This window comes from Triturus cristatus, chromosome 4_1 (genome assembly GCF_964204655.1).
Source record: "Triturus cristatus chromosome 4_1, aTriCri1.1, whole genome shotgun sequence".
NCBI classification, from domain to species: Eukaryota; Metazoa; Chordata; class Amphibia; order Caudata; family Salamandridae; genus Triturus; species Triturus cristatus.
Window position 1 is genome coordinate 1,163,526,831 of NC_140585.1, and position 19,134 is coordinate 1,163,545,964.

The 19,134-nt window shown below is 44.6% G+C and overlaps 1 pseudogene; it reads left to right on the top strand.

Annotated features, from left to right (window-relative positions):
* The window catches only part of LOC146856258 (volume-regulated anion channel subunit LRRC8C pseudogene), a 366,245-nt pseudogene extending 352,537 nt beyond the window's left edge, over nucleotides 1–13,708 (top strand).
* Nucleotides 13,709–19,134: the final 5,426 nt, after the last annotated feature.

Here is a 19,134-nt window from a genome sequence, read left to right on the forward strand (position 1 = left end):
CACCCCTATTTTTTTTTTCTACAATTCCCTGGTGTCTAGTGGTCTTTTTGCCCCCCCGGGAGGGCAGATTGGGGACCAATGCCCCATCTGGCCCCCAGGGGGGGCAGAAAGGCTGTAATGGTGGTCGGTGGGTGGGGGCATTGGCGTGCCCGTTTTGGGCAGCCTCCACCCTAAAAAAAACTGAAAATAAATCCCTGGTGTATAGTGGACTTTCTGCCCCCCCGAGGGGGCAGATTAGGGGCCAATGCCCCATCTGCCCCCCGGGGGGGCAGAAAGACTGTGATAATTGGGGGGTGGGGTGGGGGCATGGGCCTGCCCGTTTTGGGCAGCCCCCACACCTATTTTTATTGTCAAAAAAATTCCCTGGTGTCTAGTGGGCTTTTTGCCCCTCCGGGGGGGCAGATTGGGGGCTACTCTCCCCATCTGCCCCCCCCAGGGGGGGCAAAAAGACTAAATTTGGCCAAAATTATTTGGGGGAGCAAAGGCCCTTGCCCAAGGGGCCGCTCCCCCCTCCCTGGTGTCTAGTGGGTGGATCCCTGCTTGGGGATCGCCCTCCTGTGGCGATCCCCAAGCAGGGATCCACTGGGGAGGGGTACCATTGGAAAGGGGAGATTCTCCCCTTTCCAACGATACCTCTCCCGTCTTTCTACGTGCTCAGGGGGCTGAGATAGCCCCCTGAGCACGTACAAAGTGAAACCTGAAATGAGCCTCTTGGCTCATTTCAGTTTCACTTTCACTGTAATGACGTCGGCGCGACGTGAGCACCGATCGTCATTACAGTGAAAAGGGGGGGGGGGGGGCCTCGGGAGCTGGGGAAGTTTCCCAGCTCCCGAGGCTATTTGCAGTAAAAGGGAATCCCTCTGGTGCCCACACCAGAGGGATTCCCCAGGGAATGCCTCATGACGAGCTGGACTCATCATGGGCACAGCGCGACTGTGCTCCATGACGAGTCTAGCTTGTCATGGGCACACAAGGGGTTAAGAGGCCTCAACATCCCGTAGAATGAAATCAATTTTCATTCACTCACTGACCTAGAAAGAATGAATGTTTTTTACAGCTTGAAGAAGAAACACGGTGGTGACTTGAAGTTGGGGCGCACCAAAGCTATTTCTTCCATGGGGTAAATCACCCTAACGCTGCTGCTTTAACAATCTAACCCCAGAAATTCATCACGCTTGAAATCATATAAATGAGTTAACAACTGGAGACTGTGTTTAAATCAAAGAAAGACACACAAAAGAAAGAGAAAAAGAATGGTGTAAACGCGGGAACGGTGGGAAAGGAAAAAATACCTATGAAAAAAGAGACAAAGTAAAATAAAGGAATGTAACATAAAAGAAGAACAAGACAAGCCCGGGGGAGCGTGGCGCGTGCGCTTGGCGGGGGCGGGGGAGCGGACCCTTTGAAGTGCGATGCCAAACGGATTGCATGGCGGCACGATGCACGTGATTGTGCGCGTGCTCGCCGTGCAATCCGCTTTTCGGAGCACTTTTAAATGCCCCTTACTATAGTCTCGCTTTGCGATCGCTTACACGATAGCAAGGCGAGACCTAAAAAGGACAACATATCGGGTGGCTCGCAGTTGAAATAAAACAGGCTAGATCAGCAGGGCTGCGACTCATGACAAACTTAGCAAACACAAAAAGTGAGTAAGATATTACTGGTGAGTTGAGAAAAACGGGCTTGTTGAGATTAAGCATTTTGCAACGAGGTGCAATACTGAAAGAGCTCTAACATAGAATCTCCCAGGTGAAATACAGAGACAGGCCTGCAAGACCAGAGAAAAAACAGAAGAGGGGACACTATAATCGACAGGGGGAAAACAGATAAAGGAACTAGAAAGAAGAAAGAACAGCTAGGGAATTCAAAGCTGCACTGCCTGATAACGTCACCACAGTAAATTAGAAAAGAGATGTCACCGACCTCAGTGGTCAGCTGCCCGTTGACCATAAATTAGAATGTAATCATTGAAAAGATTTTTGAGAGGCAACACTAATATTGTTAATGCAACACGTTCATCAAAAGATTTATTGCATATAATTAATACTCGTAGTTCTTCACTAGTCCAATTCAATCTTGAGCTTCATTTTATACTTTTCAAAAGGAGCGCAGCCAACGTGTTTCACCTAACAAGGCTTCATCAGGGCTGCAAATATTAAAAACAACACATATTGATATATTTTAAAAAGTTTGACAGATATTACAAGACATACTTCAACATTATCAAATAAGAAACAAGAAACAATCCGCCACAACATAACTTAACCCAAGTTCTTAAACATCAACACACACGATTCAGCTTGATTCAACCTGCAAATTTTTGCAAACGTCTCGGCTCGTATTAACAGGAGAAGTTTTACAAACCGCTTTTACATGCTAAATATCCAAGCATAAGTATCTTCAACCATAGTGACAATCTAAGATCTGCACATGTTATAGTAGCAAAACCTATCAAAAGTAAGCTGAATGTATCAGACTCAAAAGTTGAAAAACATGATTCTGTAGTTAGAGAGTATACAAGTGCCCAGTATTCTTAGACATATTAAGCCCAAAAGTGCTTCAAAAGTTGAGAGGTTAGTTAATTACACAAAATCACCAAAATATCACCAGAAAGAACGAAGAGCGTTAAAGAAGGAGAAAAAGAAAATACCTCTAACAAGTTGAAAAATGAGAGACAACCGTAAGCAGACCAAGAAGTTTCATTCCAGGACTGCTGCAGGTGAGAGCCTAAGAGAAGATACTAAGAGGGAGTGGTGACGTCTTGCCAAAAAAGATATGTCAAACAATTACTGTAGGAAGTATGTTTCTTCACAATAGATGGTCGGCAGGGTAGCCATCTATAGGGAACAATGAATAGCAAGAGACAGGATCATTCATATTATCCTAAAGTCTGGGATATAACTATTTACTCTAAAATGAGTCATAGAGCCACAAGAGTCCGGCTTATGTACCAATCATCATTATAACCAGTGAGTCCAGACTCTGTCCTCCGTAGGTCCAACGCATGTGTCCTTGATCAATTATCATCAAGTCTAGCGACGTTTCCATTAGATAAGACACACTAAACTTCTAGTGTGTCCGGTAGTTCTATATAAACAAAATGGTGAGGGGTCAACAAATCATTTACAACGTCTTACATATTTTCAAGTCCAGTGGAATATATCTATTATTCCCTAATACCCTGTCCGTGCCAATGACACCAGTAAATAGTAACGCTATTAGGTCTCATACTGTTTCCATTTTTGGATTAATAAGCAACTATTGTCTGCTGACAACCACCAACCTAGCCATTCATTTTTTTAATACAGGATTAGAGTAGTACCTCATAAGAATAAACGTCTTCAAGTCTCTCATAATGAATGCGTACTAAAGACATCCAAAGTTTTGGATACCCTATCATCCTGATAGGGCTATTTTCGAATCCAAGAATAAAGCAATGTCTCTATTTCAAGACCTTCAGACAATGTTGAAAGACTACTATAAAAGATTTCTGGAACCTCCTAGAGATCAGCCTACTGCTCCACCTCCGTCTCCCAGAACACCAAGGCGCATACCTCCACCTGTAACAACCAGGATGATACCAGCATTGAACATCGCAGTGCCTCTTAGGGATGATCCATTGTCATCAGAGGGCAAAATTCCTGAGAAGAGAATCAACCTGCCCACAACAAATAGGATGGTTACTTGATTACCACTCCATCCCCTCCTGCACCACAGCCTGTGGACTCACCTCCATAGAACATTGGAGGATTTCACAATTTGATGGAGAGGGCTGCAATAAGGTTTCACCTGCCAATATCAGCCAAGCAGTCTGACTGCTTTCTCTATGATTTTAGAGTGCTGCTAAAGAAATAGGTGCAAGCCACCCCCATCGTAGACTACATAAGGAAGAGGGCACAAAAATCATGAGAACCCCAGCTATGGTACCAGTGGTGATATAGATAAAAAAAAGTACATGGCACCAGAAGACTCATCTGCTTGCCTAATCGAACACCCTAGCCCGGACTCAGTTAGCTCAGCGTCCTTTTAAGAACCACTCCACGCCTATCTCTGCTCCACCAGACATGGAGGGCAGGCGCTTGGACAATATAGGGAATAGATTTTACCACCACCACAGACGATGACTCCACCACCACCGCCCGCACTCTACACAACTGAATCACTGACGGCGCCACCACCATCGCCCCCCTCAAGAAAGCCTCCAAGCCTCACGCCGAAAAAGCCAGCTGGTTTTCCCACGAACTCCGAGATTCCAGGTGCACCTGCGCATGACTCAAAAAACTGTGGAGGAACTCCAAAAGCCGACAGACCTCAACAACTTCAAAAAAGCTACCGCTGCCCACCACAAGCTCATCAGAATCTCCAGGAAGAAATCACTTCAGGACAGAATCTCCACCAACGCGCACAACAGCAAGGAACTCTTCGGCATCATCAAAGAGTTCGCCCAACCCAACAGCAAGTCCACAGACATCACTCCCTCCAAGGACCTCTGCAACAGACTCAGTGCTTTTTTCCATCACAAAATCAAGACCATCTACGACAACTCCGACGACAACTCCCACGAGGAACCCCACCACCGCTCCCAGCAGCACGCAGCCGACACTAGTCAGCTGGACTGCCCTCAGCATTGAAGACACTCTGAGGATTATGAAGACGAGCCACTCCAGGGACCCCACAGACCCCTGCCCCAACCACATCTACCGCAAAGCTACAGACATCATCGCTCTCGAGCTTCAACGTATCATCAACCGTTCCTTCGAGACCGCCTCCTTCCCGACGATTGGAAACACGCAGAGATCAACTCTCTCCTGAAAAAACCTTCAACGGACCCCACCGACCTCAAGAATTTCAGACCGATTTTCCTACTCCCCTATCCAGCCAAAGTCATGGAAAGAGCCGTCAACAGCCAACTCAATGCCTTCATCGAAGAAAACAACATCCTCGACTCCTCCCAATCAAGCTTCAGGAAGAGCCACAGCACCAAAACCACACTTCTTGCAGCAACAGACAACATCCATGCCCTCCTTGACAGAGGAGAGACTGTAGCCCTCCTTCTCCTAGGCCTCTCTGCGGCCTTTGACACTGTCTCACCGCACCCTAGCCCGCAGACTCCACAACGCGGGAATCCAGAACAAGGCCCTCAACTGGATCCTCTTTTATCTCTCCAGAAGAACGCAACAAGTCAGACTCCCTCCATTTCTCTCAAAACCGGCTCAACCACCTGCAGAGTCCAACAAGGATCCTCCATCAGCTCGACCCTGTTTAACATCTACATGGCCCCGCTCACCTCCATCATCAGAGCACATGGACTCAACATCACATCGTACGCAGACGATACCCAACTCATCCTCTCTCTACCCAACAAACCCAACATCACTAAACGCCACTTTCAAGACGGAATGGAAGCCGTCGCCAGATGGATGAAGAACAGCTACCTTCAACACGGACAAAACCAAGGTACTCCTCATCGGCCCACACCCTGACGCCTGGAACGACACCTAGTGGCCCCCCCACCCTCAGAGACTCCCCTGCCCCCACGGACCACGCATGCAAACTCGGAATCATCATGGACTCCAAACTCAAAATTGACCGCCAGTTCAACGCAATAACCTCCTCCTGCTACCATACCCTCCTCCTCCTCCAAAAAACCTTCAAGTGGATCCCCCCCAACACTGGAAAACTCTCACACATGCACTCATCAGAAGCAGACTACGGCAACGCACTCTATGCCGGGATGAACAAGAACCTCGCCTACAAACTCCAGAATGTCCAGAACGAGGCCACGAGATTAGTCCTCAACCTTACGCGCCACATCAGCCAACACCTACAGACCCTACACTGGCTCCCCGTTGAGAAGAGAATCACCTTCAAGCTTCTCACCCACGCACACAAGGCCCTCCACAGCACCGGACCCGCTAACCTGAACCACTGCCTTGCGTTCCACGCTCCCCAGCGTTTTCTCCGCTCGGCCCAGCTCTCCCTCGCTACGGTAGCTCAGATCGAGAAAAGCAGAACAGGAGGGCGCTCCTTCTCCATCCTCGCGGCCAAGGCTTGGAACTCTCTCCCTCTCCACCTCTGACAGACTGCATCGCTTCTTGAGTTTCTAAAGGACTGCAAGACCTGGCTCTTCAATGGAACTCAGTGATTCTCCAGTATCTGCAGAAACCCCACCTCCATCAGCGCTTTGTGACCCATTCGAGGTGAGTAGCATGCGCTCTATAAACCCATGATTGATTGATTGACCATGTCTGCCATCACAATTCGTACGGCCAACTCTCTGGCCATATTGGGTCGATATGACAGACAGATGTTGTCTGACATTAACGCCCTTCTAGACCTGGTGCCAGAAGACAGAATATGAGAGGCAAAGAAGATCTTGCAGGAAGGGTAACGCACGTCCTCAGAGATCATTGACTGTGCAATGGACATATCCTCAACTGAATTTCTGTAGCTAGGGGGAGCTGCAGTTTAAAGACGAAAAGGTTGGCTCAAGGCAACATTTTTCCTGCCAGAGGTGCTATGACAGAGAAATCCTTTTCAGACCACCAGGACGGGCACGTGGAAGAGGTTTCCCATCATACAGAGGAGGATATCCGTGTTTTCTGCGGGACCATCCTATCCATCAACAATATAGGCCCCCCCAAGCAGCCCTATAACCAACCATCCGCAGCGGCAGACAATAAACAAGGGCCTAGAAGGAAACAGACCCCCCAGGGTTGAGACACCAGCTGCAAACAGTGACCTCACCCAGATGCCAGTTACCTCCAACACTTCAGAAACTCTGGGTGCATAGATTTCTAACTACCTTTAGCAATGGCGACAAATAACATCAGACAGATGAGCATTGGACCTTGTCACCTATGGACATACACTGGAATTTATCAAGAGGCCCCCAACCACTCCACCAAAGGGACGCCACCCATCTTGTCTTCACTTACTCCGGAAAGAAGCCCTCACCGTGCTAGCTAAAGGAGCAATAGTAAAAGTTACCCATCCCCAAAAGGGAATGGGTTTCTATTCACGTTTTTTCCTAATTAAAAAGAAAACAGGGGAATGGCGACCCATTCTGGATCTCTGAAAATTAAACAAGTATCTACGGTACGGAAGCAGTCCTTTCGCGTGGTCACTCTTTCAGACTTCCTGCATCTCCTAAACCACGGAGACTACATGACAACTCTGGATTTACAGGATACATAGTTCCAAATCCTTATACACCGAAAACATCGCAAATTCCTGTATTTAATTGTAGCCAGCACCCCCTACCAATTCAAAGTCCTCCCATTTGGCCTCAAGTCAGCTCCCTTCATTTTTACAAAATGCCTAACCCCTGTGGCAGCTTGGCAACAACTTGTCAAGCGTCAAAGGTCAATGAAGCTTGCCTAACAGTGTGCCACAAATTTGGTCTCACTGGAAACTATCAAAAATCGCCAACTATCCCATCCAAGAGGATGATATTACTGGGTACAGCTTTAGATACCTTCCAAGATAAGGCCTTTCTATCCCAGGACAGACTGCAAAAGCTCAAGGAACTAGCTCTTTAACTGTTGAGAAAAAAGTCAGTTTCAGTGCGTCTGTTCAAATCGCTCCTGGGCATGATGTCCTCAGCAATCATTCTGGTCCTTCTTGCATGCCTAAAGATGAAACCGTTACAGGAAGAGCTACAAAAACAATGGATTTAAACAGAAGGATTGTTCGAGGACCTAGCAAAGATCATACCAGGTGTGATGGAAGGACTAAGATAGTGGTCGCAAACCACCCACCTATAAAGGAGCCTCACATGCTTACCTCAAATACCTGACTTCGTAATAGCCACAGAAGCCTTCTTAGAGAGCTGGGGCGATCATCTGCAAGACCTGCAAATCCTAGGAAAGTGGTCTGAAATCCAGAAGAGCATGCACATCAATCGCCTGCAGCTGAAAGTCATCTAGCTCAGTCTCCAAGCTTTCTTGTCAAGGATAGCAGGGTCTTCAGTGTTAGTTCGCACAGACAATACCACCAGCATGCACTACGTGAACAAATAAGGGGGCACAAGATCACTGCGGCTTTCCAAGGAAGCTCAGCAATTCTGGAACTGGCTAACAACACAAAGGAAAACTCTTTAGGCCGAACATGTTTTCAGGACAAGCAATCTATTAGCAGACATCCTAAGCAGAACCAGGAATAGCTGCCACAAATGGGAGCTGGATCAGTCGGCGCTAAACAGGATCTTCTCTCTCTGTGGCAAACCGGCACAAGATCCCTTTGCAACAAAAGAGAACCACAAATGCCAGTTCTATGCAAGTTTGCATCCACATCCAGGGTTTTGGGGAAATGCCTTTTCAATCAGATTGTCTGGGATCTATGCCTACACCTTCCCCTCTGGTACCTCTAATGCCAAAGGTTCTCAGCAAGATGAAATCGGAGGGGTGTTGCATCACCCTCACAGTCCCCAGGTGGCCCAGACAACATTGGTTCACGGAGCTTATCCTACTATTGGAATCCCACCACATTCCCCTGCAACCATCTCGAACACTCTTGAGGATTAGCAGGGGCCAGGTCCGTCAACCAGACTTGACTTCTCTCCACTTTTGCGCATGACTCCTGAATTCCATGAATTTGAACATCTGAATATCCCTCAGGACTGCTGGGACATTCTCTCAAAGGCAAAGGTGGATACCCCGATAAAAACATATAGGCTGAGATGGAAATATTTCTGCCTATGGTGCCAGAAATCAAGCTCACATTCTCTACAACCATTACCTGAGCTTGCTCAATCAGGATTGGTGCATGCGTCTATTATGGTGCATCTAGCAGAAATATCAAGATACAGACATTCCCCACATTCTCTCTCTTTGTGCTAGAGTAGAATCATCAAACAATTTATGAAAGGATTGTTCAGTCTTTCGTCCAGTAAGGGTTTCCTTGCCTCGACTGGCACCTGAAGATAGTTCTATCTCAACTCATGAAGAGTCAATTCGAACCCATACACACAGCAGACCGCAAGTTTCTCTCATGGAAGGTTGAACTGCTGATAGCTCTGACTTCGACCAGGAGGGTAAACAAGATACAGGCTTTCACAGCTCAAGAACCTTTCTTGTGCTTCATGCACAATTCTGTAATTCTCAGAACCAATCCAAAATTTATCCCCAAGGTCCCTTCAGATTTTCATCTCAATGGACCTAGAAAACTGCGAATTTTCTTCCTAAATCCGACATCACCAGCTGAGAGGTCTCTGTATACACTAAGGGGTCTACTATGATGTCGGGCGGATCGCCACCGCCCGCATGGCGGTGGCGATCCGCCCGACATCCACCCCCGCCTGCGCATGCGGATTCCACAGTTGGGGTCCTGTTGCGGGCACCCAGGATGTTGGGGAGGTGGTGGGGGCACATGGGGGGTACCTATGGTACCCCCCTGCATTTGCAGGGATGATGTGGCAGGCACGGCGCGGTGCCTGCCACGTTGTGCATACAAATGCACAATGTGCAAGCAAAGCATTGTGGCGGCCGGTGCTGTGTGCACCGCCCGATTCAATGATGTGGCTAGGGGATGCCACCGTGGCATCCTAATTGCCAGTGTGGGACCGCCGCACCACTGGCGGACGGTCCCAGCACCGCTAGGGTGGCGGGCGGACGTAAGTTTGCCCGACATCCTAATAGGCCCCTTAGTATCAAGAGATGTCTGAAATTCTACTTGCATCACACTAAACAAGTCAGGAGAACTGACCAACTGTTGGTCTCATATGGACACACTTGTAAGTGTGCCCCAGTCAGGAAAGCCATCATATCTAAGCCACAATCAGTTCTGCCACTCAAAGGCCGCCAACCCACTAAATGCTAAAACCAAGGCGCACTCAACTAAGGCTGCTGCCAAATCAACTGCTTTGTTTGTGGGAGTGCCTCTGAAGAAAATATGTTGTGCTGCAACTTGAAAGATTGTGCATACATTCACGCAGCATTATTGCCTGGAATCGGTGCAGCGCAGTGATGCAGCTGTTGAACGGCCGTACTATGCCACTTATTTCAGTAAGATGAGCCTCTTTTTGTTACATGTGTTTGCCTATGTATTTATACAAATTATAGTATATGACATGTTTATTTACTTGCTTATGGATATTTTACTGTCTATATTTGTCTAGCCACCATCTACTATTTGTGCTACTGCTATAAGAAGTATAGAAATACAATAACAGCTTGCTATTCTGATTCAAGCATGTGAATCTATGAAGGATCCAATACTGGAGAAGAAAATGAGTTACCTGTAACTGTAGTTCTCCAGTATTGGTATCTTTCATAGATTCACATGCGATTCACCCTCCTCCCCTGAGAGGTTCCCCTTATAGCTCAGAATTATTATTATTCCCACTTGTGCTTGAAAATCTTAGGGTGCTATCGCCTGACTGGCTAGAGTTTGGTTCCTTTTATAAATGTACATAGATAGGAGATTTAAGTGATAGTTCATTATCATTATAGCCTTTGACAATGACACACACTGTTTTATTATGGTACCGTGGGACTCTCACTTCGACCATGGGGAAGTATTCAAGCATGTAAATCTATGAAAAATACCAATTCTTGAGAACTACATTTACATGTAAGTAACTCATTTTCTTCTTCATCATCTGTTTCAGTAAGGCGAGGTTCACTCTCCATCTCCCACTAACTCTTTCTGCTGTGTGCAGAGATATACAGTACTTCCTGCTATTCTAATATTACCATATGAATCTTTGAATGATCCAATGTTGCGGTTATCTGAAGACGTGGCTTTTCTAGCTTTAGGCTTTTTCTGGTTCTGTGGTTGGGGGCGACTGTCTGTCAGAGGTTATGGTTGTCTTTTCTCAGCACCGGGACACTCTTCGGAGTAGCTGCGCGCTCTACAAATTCAAGATAACATAACATAACATAACCTGTAAGTACAGTCCTCAAGTGCTGATATCTTTCATATATTAACATGCAGTTCTTAATCCTCTCTAGCCCGTGGCACATTGATCTTTCGTACCCTTTCACATTTGTGCACATAACCAGAGGGATTGCGGCATTTGGGGGCATGGAGTTGAATGCACTCATACCTCATTAGTTGAGGTTTGGGTCTTTCAAATGAGGCGATTGTGCTACTGACGTGAGTCTGGTTACAATGTTTTGGTACGTTAAAATCATATGATGCTGTTACTGTGGGTCTATCATTTCTGCAATGGAGAATCATTTTAGCATGTAAATCTATAAAATATGCCATCATTGAGATTGTAATAACAGGTAATTGACTTGTTTCATCTTGAGATATTTGACATTAGGTAAAGCATTGCTTCTTAAAGAGGCAAGTGTAGAGAAACGTTTTTTGCATTCAAGTTGGCTAGTAAAACTTTATTTATATAATGTGGTTTTATCATGTATTGGAAACAATTAACAGAACTAAATACAATTGTTCTTTTTTGTAGATCTCATATGAAAAGCTTTATTGTGTGGCAGTACCTCCTTGGCTATCATTACCGGACGCCACCTGGAACCTTACTCATTTGGAACACATAAAAACAACTATAGCTTCTAGCGGTTTCAAAACTAATTTGGATTTACAATATTTTGCCCTCATCAACACATGGTGCACCGATAATTATATTAAACCATTTACTAAATTTTTTCCTTATCTCATTCTGATAAACTCGTTAGTTATACTCGGCAGCAGTAATTTCTGGTTCAAATTCCCAGGAACAAGTTCAAAAATTGAACATTTTCTTTCAGTGCTGGGAAAGTGCCTAAATTCCCCTTGGACTGCTAAAGCCCTATCTGCAACGATGTATGAGGATATCCCTCAGTCTACAATAAGGCTTGCCATGTCAAAGAACCCCAGAGCAGTAATGCCTTCCATCTATGCAATGGAAAATGAAAGTAAAGGCAGCCCTACTGGTGGATTACAAGGGTCCAGCTCTGCTGACAAATTACAAATGGCCATGAGGACGTCTCCAATTGACTCAAAAGTTCAGAGCAAGCCTGAAAAAATCCTTGACAAGAAGGACGGAGAACAAGCCAAAGCTTTGTTTGAGCACGTAAAAAAATTCCGAATTCACACAGAAGAAAGAGATATTCTATATCAAATGTACAAGAGACAGACTTTTCTAAGAGTCTTCGAATCCCTTGTGTTTATCGTTTACATCTGCCTGTATGTTCCTCAAATGAAGCATGTGTCCCACTGCGTTGACGAATTCAATATGACAGGGTTTGTAAACTATTACTGTGTCTATGGAATGGCGCGCATGAATAGTTTGATGTCCTCAGTTTATTTGTTCTTACTTGCCATTTACGCCTGCCTTTGTTTTGTCAACTTCTACTGGATATTTCACAGCAATCTAAAAGAATACTCCTTTGAAAAGATCCGCAAAGAATCAGGCATTGACGATATTCCTGATGTAATAAACGACTTTGCCTTCCTACTTCATCTCATTGACCAATATGATAGACTGTATTCCCGAGAATTTGCAGTGTTTTTGTCTGATGTGAGTGAGACCAAGTTGCTCCAGATGAACTTAAACAATTATTGGACAATTGATAAGCTGAAACAATCATTGTCTATCGATGCACAGGGAAAAACAGAACTGCATCTTTATATGATGCCTGGTATCCCAAGCCAGGTGTATGAATTAGATGAAATTGAAGCGTTAAAGCTAGAGTCAGTTGACATGACCATCCCCTCAAGTATTTCTAAACTGAAAGACCTAAACGAATTATGGTTAAACAACTGTAATATAAAGTTGAACAATCAAGCACTTGCTTTTCTAAAGAAAAATCTGTCAGTTTTAAAGATAAGTTTCTCATCCCCCCAGGAATTGCCTTCCTGGCTATATCACATGAGCAAGCTTCAGTGGCTGTATCTGCATGGAAAACTTCAAGGAGAAAAGGGTAGCATCAACTTGCATTCATTTCGTGAATTGAAGCAGTTGCAGTTCCTATATCTTAAGCTCTCAATGGGGTCAATCCCCTCCCCTATATTGGAATTGGCAGCCACAGTTAACACTTTATTAATTCATAATGAGGGTCATAAGCTTTATTCTCTTGCCAGCCTTAAGGTGCTCAAAAAACTTAATTACCTGGCGCTTATTCAGTGTAAGCTGGATAAAATTCCAAACTTCATTTTTAGTTTACCCGACCTAGAAGGGATAGATTTGGAAGACAACAGTCTCAAATCCCTCGAGGAGCTGGTCAGTTTGCAGCACTTTAAAAAAGTGACTTCTCTTAAGTTTTCGCGGAACAAAATTACCAGCATTCCTCATCACGTTGGACAGATAAGCAACATTGAGAGCCTTTATTTAAACAACAATTTGATCACTATCCTAAATCCGGCAGTTTGTAACCTAAAAAAGCTAAGTAACCTGGATATTTCCTTTAATAGCATTCAGCAAATCCCTCGCGAGATAGGTCAGCTCCAGGAATTGAAATATTTGGTTGCATCTAATAATAACATTGCAATGCTGCCAGATGAATTGTTCACATGCATTAACCTTGAAAAACTTATAGTGTCTCAAAATAAACTTACCAGATTGTCGCCGCTAGTGGGTAATCTGATAAAGCTGAGGTATCTGGAACTGACTGGTAATCAAATTGAGACTTTGCCGCAAGAATTAGAAAAATGTGTCCATCTCACCAAGGCAGGACTCCAAGTTGAAAAGGATATCTATGCTACTTTGCCTGTTTATGTAAGAAACCAACTGCAAGCCGGATCAGGGTATGCTTTTACGTAATTAACACAAAAATACAAAATATGTGCAGTTGTTTGTATGCATGAATAAGTTACTTACCTTCTATAACAATTTTTCTAGTAGATACTCTATCTAACTGCAGAGTCATCAACTTTAGAATGTACCCAGGCACCAGACTGGATCAGGAAGATTTTTCAACACAGCCAGCCCCTGCAAGTTAGTAGTTGGTGTTGTGCGCTTCCATGTTGATTTAGCTCTGCCCCAGAAGTGACGACTAGAGCAACATATAGGCACTGCTTCAAGCCGCCGCCAGTTTATTTCTGACCCAATCAATGTATTTGGATGTGGAGGCCAAAAACGAATTGTTTGTGACAGTGGGTAGATCTCTAAGCTGGGACCTGTTTAAATGAAAAAGATTCTATTCCACAGAACAGAAAGGAAGGAGGCCGGTGACGAATCTGCCGTTAGGCTGAACATCCATCAGAAAGAGTATTATCGAAGGTAAGTAACTTGTTTTTCTTATGGGATACTTCTAACTACAGATCCCTCACCTTTAGAATAGATATCAAAGCAGTACATCCCGGGGTGGTGGTTCTGTGAAATGACTCAGACCAAAAAGTCCAGAAGGGCTGAACAGCCAAAATGCCCTTCTAGTCGGACCTGGCTGTCGTGGCACTAGTACTTTGTGAATATGTGCACTGCTGGCAATGTTGCAGCCTGTTAAATATCTAGGACAGCCATTCCACATGCCAGTGCATCTGTAGCAGCCTTAGCTCTGGTGGAATGAGCTCTCAATCTGCTTCTTGTCTCTTCCATACCAAATCTTGACGCAGAGGACTATTCATCTGGACAATGTCTTTTTCTCCACAGCTTTGCCTTTCATTGTCCTAGAAAACTCCACTAAGAGCTCATTGTGCACCCATTGATTTCTAGCACGATCATTGTAAAAGCTGGGTTAGCTTTTGGAGTCCAAAAGATATAGACTCCCTTCTATTTTGAGGAGTAAGGTTGGGCACAAAACATCACAACAGTGATCGACTGTCCAACGTGAAAAGTATGTTGAGTTTTAAAGGGGTTAGCCCATACAAACCTACCCGACCATGGGTCAGTAATACAATATGTTATGAAGTTGGTCGTGGTAGTATTATTTGAAAGACACATATGCTGGAAAAAAGCATTCACCGCTTACAAATTCGATATGATTCAAACACGGAATTTAATTCCATCAAGTATGCAGGCATTAAATACAATATAACATCAAAGCATTAATGATTGGCATTAGAGTTGCTCCACATAAAGGTAGTGCATTCAGTATTTACAGTGCTCTTATCGTGACGAGGAGGAACGGTAGGGTCAATGGTAGTGAATCGGTGAGTGAAGGACAGGGTAAAGGTATAGTGACATATATACATGTGTAGTTACAAAGAACTGGACCTTTCCGGCCTAACATAGGTCAGTTGTTCCCATGTTTACACATAGCTCAAAAGTACAAATTGTTTCAATTATTCTGTTCTTTGAGCTTGCAGAGAGGTGGTAGTTTATCTACGTTTCAACCCCTAGTCTAAGATGGTGATTGGCTCCTCATGGTGGGGTCTTCGTCAGGATCAGACTAGGAAGAGCACCTACAGATAAAATGAGTGGGGTCAGTGTGGTGGCAATTTATTAAAAGGAGGTGAATGCTAATATAGGTGAAGAGACTTTCACCTACTAGTGTAGGAAGGACGGTCAATGTTCGTTCCCTCGTGGGCTTTCAAGTAGCTCCGGGATATTAGGACAGAGATGGCTAGTGGGGTAGTGATTCTCCCACAGCAAAGCTTTAGTCAGTATCAGGATCTGATGGTGGAAGGAGACAGAGTCCAATGGTGGTGAATCAAGTTGAAACATTGTTCTAGAAAACGCGTTGTCTCAAAAGAAGCATGGGAAAACATGGGCAGTGGTAGATGTAATAAAAACATTTAAAAAAGGGACGCAGTATGTGCGTGATCGCTTAATGAGTAATGGCTGTGACGCAGTAACAAGATTGGCGGACTGCTTGATCTTATTAGTGAAACAAGGGAAAATCGGTAATGAACGAGATATCATATTGGGAAACCCGTACGGGTTATCATAATGTTTGCGGTATGGTCAATGCCGGTATAACAAAATTGCGCTAAATATCCATGCGGGCTGAATGTATCAGGCAGTGAGCATGTGCATTAATGCGCGCTGGGGGACGTCCGTGCGGGCTACGTTAATGGCAGTGGTAGATGTAATGACAAACATTTATAAAGGGACGCCGTATGTGCGTGATCGCTTAATGAGTGATGACTGTGACGCGGTAACAAGATAGGTGGACCACTCGATCCTTATAGTGGAAAAAAGGGAAAATCGGTAACGAATGGTAGTGAACAAAACAAGATATCCAAAACAGCTTTATTCGACAGAAGTCATAAAAGCAATACAACAAGTACAGGTACATAATACACAAATAAGACAATATAAAAATGTAACTAATTAAAATATTTACAATTTTTTTTAAAAAGCATATGATACACAAAAAGATCATTGAGGGTAACATCCAGGGCTACTAACACTACTAGCTAATGCTCTTAAATCTAATTACCCATGCCCACCCCAAACATTGGGCAACGGCCACAACAATTACCGGGTCTGTGCAGGTACGAAGGAGTCTTACAGCTTCTACACTCCATCTGGTACCCAATAGTTTACAAACGGGTCTCAACCATACACGCCTCGGGGCCGCGTAGGCAGGGCAAGCAAAAAACATGTGTGCCAGGGTTTCCACCTGGGAATTACAGTAAAAACATAGGTTGCTACTTGTAGGCTTCCACCTAGCTGAAAAAGAGTTTAGGGGCAACACTCCCACCAGCATCTGGAAAAATAGTTTCCTATCAATCACTTTAGTAACAAGATCCGAGAACTGTTCTAACCTTGGGGCCGATTTGATACTCAAGAATTCATCAGTTAGTGAGAGGGATTTAGCTTCGTGAAGTACCTTGGCATTTACCAACTCCCAGTATTTTTCTTTCATATGCGCTTTAGATGGGAAGGAAGCAGCCAAGGGGTTCTCCCAGAGATCGCTCATCCCTAGCGCCACAAGGGATTTTCTGGTCTCATTAAGCCAAACAATCTTACAGGAGCCCACCAAAGACATTATATCTAAAAAAACCCTCCGCATACTGGGCTAAATCCGGGGTGGTCCACAGGCGACGCCAATAGAGAATAGGACGAAGCCTGGCTACATCGGCTATTGGATTCTTACCAAGGTCATATCTTAAGGGAACTATAGGTGTGCTCTGGGGGAGGGAAGTAATGCTACGCAAGAACCTGTTTTCCGAGATAGTTAAAGGAGACAGGTTCTCATATCCCCACAGTTCAGCACGATAAAGAGCCGAGCTCACAGCTTTTGCACTATACACCTGAAGCACAGGTCTAATAGGCTTCGAGGGAGACTTTTTAAATTCACCAGCTAGAGCTCCAGCAATTTGCCTGTGTTTAAGGGTAGACATGTCACGCTGTAATTTCCACGAGAAATTATTTTGGATGTTAACACCTAGGTAATTAAAAGCCTGTACTTGTTCAAGCGGATTTTTAAACAGAACAAAATTATTTTAAAAAGATTTATGTGGCCTGAATACCATAAGCTTGGTTTTTTAAATATTAACTTCAAGGCCACGGTCAACACAAAAGGTCTCAAAAATATCCAATGAACGCTGGAGACCGCAAGGTGTTTTGGCAATTAGAAGCGTATCATCAGCGAACATTAGAATGGGGACCTTAGTGTTGCCAAGAATGGGTGCATCTACGTGGGCTTTCAAAAGTCGATCCGCTATATTATTAATATATAGGGAAAATAACGTTGGGGCCATTGCACAACCTTGCCTGACACCTCTTTGGACAGGAAAGTCCTCAGTCGTTGTTCCCTGCCCTCCCCATCTTATTCTGGCGGAGTTATCCGCATGCAGCCTCTGGATCAAGGACAACAAGCCGCCATGGAGCCCTAGATCTTTCAATGTCAACCAAAGTTTGGGACACGGTACTAGATCGAAGAAACAAGATATCATATTGGGAAACCCGTACGGGTTATCATATTGTTTGCGGATTGGTCAAAGCCGGCATAACAAAAGTGCGCATAATATCCATGCGGGCTGAACATATCAGGCAGTGAGCGTATGCATTACTGCATGCTGGGGGACGTCTGTGCGGGCTACGATAATGGTGGTGGTCTAATTTCGCTTACCTCCTTCTGCTGGCTGTAACGCTCACAAATGAGCCGAAGCAGTCAGTGCTTATGTTTAAAATACCTGAGTGGCTGGCGCGCGTGCATTGCGTGGTGCAGCCGCTCGATGGTTCCCTGGGGGCTCGTCAAGGAAGCGACCAATCAGAGAGGAGGAGGGGCGATGCTCTGTCTACAGTCAATATTGTTTAACCCTTAAAGCGGAGCTGGTGTCAAGGTGGACTAGCTTCCTCTGGGGAACATGTTAGTTAAAGTGTAAACAGATTAAGTGTCGTAATCTAGTTGTGGGTTCAGACATGTACAGGCACGCAGAGTGATCTGAAGAATAAGACCTTTTAGGTTAGTACAAAGCGTAACAAACGCTTGATTCATAGTGATCTAAGTATTACAACATACATTATCAACACAAATGGAAGACATCTCTGTTATTCAATATCGTGATGCAGAGATTCGTACATACTGGTCTATAAAAAAATCTGTTGATTACATATTAAACCCAATTTCAAAGAATCGGATGATTTGATCACCCGTCTCATGGAGAGAGGATATCCAAGACGACTGGTGAACAGAGCTAGAAAGAGAGCCTGGTACAATAACAGAGAGACTCTACTGACACCCAAACAAGGTCGTGAGGTCCCTAACAGAATGATATGTGTAACTACCTAATGCACCAAGAGCAATGACATCAAAAAGATAATAAATGGACACTGGGTATAGATCTCTGAAGACATAGAAATCAAAGATCCCCCCATGCATGCCTTCAAGAAAGCCAAGAATATTAGAGACCAAGTATTCCGCTCACTACTAGACATGCCACCGAGTCCAACTATTCAGACCATGTGGAACTTACCTGAAACTGTGGGACATTACAAATGTACCAAATGTAAGGCCTGCTCAATGTGTATTGAAACCAAAACGTTTTAATACAGACACCACACTTTTGATCTGAAAGTGCACACGAACTGCAATACATCCAATGTAATTTACGTGATACAGTGCCCCTGCGACCAATTATACATCGGACAAACAAGACAGAAAATAAAGACACGCATTCTACAATATTGTAGCAGGATTAGATGTAAGACAGGGGGGGCTCCCCTTGTAGAACATTTCTGTAATCATACACACAAGCCCGAATCCATCAGATGGATTGTACTGGAAAAGGTCTCCCTCAGTCAACGAGGTGGAGACATACAACCCATCCTCAATGTCAGAGAATGTAAGTGGATGT